Source organism: Corvus hawaiiensis, chromosome 2, assembly GCF_020740725.1.
Source record: "Corvus hawaiiensis isolate bCorHaw1 chromosome 2, bCorHaw1.pri.cur, whole genome shotgun sequence".
NCBI lineage: Eukaryota > Metazoa > Chordata > Aves > Passeriformes > Corvidae > Corvus > Corvus hawaiiensis.
In genome coordinates, this window is record NC_063214.1 from 19,416,347 (window position 1) to 19,419,068 (window position 2,722).

At 43.6% G+C, this 2,722-nt stretch overlaps 1 non-coding gene across 1 annotated transcript; it reads left to right on the top strand.

Moving 5' to 3' along the window:
* The first annotated feature begins 2,336 nt into the window (after positions 1-2,336).
* Positions 2,337-2,519, top strand: LOC125322269. Its single transcript, XR_007201922.1, has one exon. It is a non-coding gene; the product is annotated as a U2 spliceosomal RNA (small nuclear RNA).
* Positions 2,520-2,722: the final 203 nt, after the last annotated feature.

Genomic DNA, 2,722 nt, shown 5'->3' on the forward strand with positions numbered 1-2,722 from the left:
CATCTTATGGCTATTTAGTTCTCCTATCCCTCAGCTACTGCTAGGAAATGAGTTTAGCCTCTTCTTTAACTTCACTGCATCCACCCTTGACTGTGAATGCCAGGCAACTGTCATCTTCTGCCCCATCCCTTGCTCCATAATATACTTCTCTCCTTCAAATAAATTACCCTCTGCAGGATGTTTTGATGTGTGTGTCTGTCCTATGGCACAAATTAAAGATTATCAACCTGCATACCTGTATCCAAAAATGACCACAGGATCACAGCGTTACTTGGTGGGAAATGAAAACCAGGTCTAGTGGAAGGTGTCCCTGCCCATGGCAGGGGGGTTTGACCAAGATGGTCTTGAAGATCTCTTTGAACCCAAACCATTTGCTGATTCTATGGAAACAGCATTGCTCCCTTCCCCTGCAGTGCATCCCTGGTGGTTGTTCCCAGGAGCAGTCAGGGGACTACTGATGGGCTACTGGGTAGACGGAGGCACTGGGGAATGATGATCCCAGGTAGAAAAAGGCTCACTTCTCCTGGAGAGGTTGGACAGGGTGATGGAGCAGAGTCCATACATATGACACCCAGACATGAGCAGTCAGATAAGCTTGCAGGCGCATCTCTGTGGTGATGAACCACAGAAGTTCTCTACATCTGCTACCCTATTTGAGGCACAAAGCAGGACAGAAATCTTCATACCCAGCTCTGCTGTAAGGACAGGTCCTGATAGGCTAGGTTTGTGGTGGGGATAACTTTCCTTATGCACACCAATCTGCTATTGATTAGCAGGTAAGATTTCCATCACACCAGGTCTTCTGCAGGTTTGGAACAGGAGCAACAAAATTTTGTGGTGGTTATACTCTGCTAGGAAATGCTCAGAGTTGAACAAGTTGTGTCGAGTAACTCAGAAAAAAGGAGTTAATTGCAAAGAGGGTGGTAAAACAGTTAGCAGACCTTTTGGGGGGGTATTAAAAACATCTTTTCAATGGAAAAAGAAAAACTACTCTTTTTTGGTTGCTTCTATTCAACTGTTCTAAGTTTTTCTCTTCTAATTTCCTACGGAAAAAAAAAAAAAGAGTTTATCACTGGTGGGAAATGGAAAGCATGATAGCCTCATGGGGAAGGAAAGAGGTGTTGTTCCTCAGCCTCTTTTATTTCTTAGTGAAAAAAACCATTGTGAAGAAGAAAGAGTGAGTGGAAAAGAGAAAGTCGTCATATGCCTTCTGACCTCACAGACTCGAACCATACTCTGGGTTTCCCCTATGGAATAAGCCTCCCATCCAATCCCAAACTGGCACAGAACAAAACAACCAAAACACAGAAACTCTAACGTATTTTAATTGTGTTTTAGATTACCTTTGAGCATTGCTATCTCAATTGTGTGTCTTCTGATATTCTCCAGGCTAGTCACTTATTTAAATTATTGTAGTTATATGGAAGGTTTTTCCAACACTATTTGAAGACCCTCTCACAAGAGTCCCATGTAGCTGCCAAGGGTCTGGGGAAGAAATGACACCCAGCTGCTGCCTCCCTATGTCTTTATTTATGGTAAACTTTGAGGAATTGGGCTGAAACCAAGCACCCGGCTGATACCTGACACCAGCACTGTGCCAGACTGACTGATTTACACTGGGGAACAAAGCCAAATGGAAATACAACTGTATGAGGAGAAGGCGTTTGCATTGCAGAATATGGATGTATGCAATCAGCCAGCACATGAATGAAGGCAGTCTCCATTTTAGAGAAATAATTTTGCTCTTCCTGTACCTTTTTTATTTTCCATGTTAACACAAAACCTCCAATAGCTGCTACCTGCTGTAAAAAACTTCACATTTCTCAAGATCATTGACACACAGAATGTGCAAGATCAGAGTACTGCCTCCAAGCTTGGATCTCTATTACCCTACTGCAAACCTTGAGTGATGACATGTGCCTCGCAGCTGATAATGAAGTACTTTATAGTTCTGATGGAGTCTTTAAACGTTGTTGGCACCAGGGACTTGCTTCGGTTTGTGTTGCTGGTTGTTGGGTGGGGGGTTGGTTTCAGGCAGCTGATGTTGCTGTCATGGAAGCATCTTAGTCTGGGACAAGAAAGTCCAAAACACTCCTTGGGTTGCATCCAAAATTTCCTATGAATCGGTCCCATTCCAGCAAGGAACAGAGCTTAACATTGTCTGAAAAGTCCCAAAGATGAGCAGAAGGAGAGCTGAAGTGGCTTTACTGTAGCTTTTCCCTTTCACAAGCTCCAGGCTAAGAATTAACAAGACAATAACAAGTATTGTCACCAGCTGGGTCATTTACCTGTATCTATCCACTCTTTGAAGGAATCAAGCAAAAAGAAAGGACGAATTTGGTCTGCTGATGTTGGCCAAGTGTAGTATCTTGTTCTTCAAAGTTTAATATCTGATATGCCCTTGATGAGAGGATTTTATATTAAACAGACCTTAGGGCATGGGAGTTAGACCTGGAACTTGTTTTCTGCTTCATGCATTCCCCCAGTATTGCAGTGACTCTGGGAATGGTGTGCTGATACGTTGCATCAAAAGAAAAGTGGCCAGAAGGTCAAGGAAGGTGAATCTTTCCCTTTACTCTGCCCTCATGAGACTCTACCTGGAGTTCTGCATCCAGCTCTGGGGTCTCCAATATAAGAATGACATGGACATGTTAAAGCAGGTCCTCAGAAGGGACAAAGAGATGCTCCATGGGCTGGAGCACCTCTGCTCTGGAGATAGGCT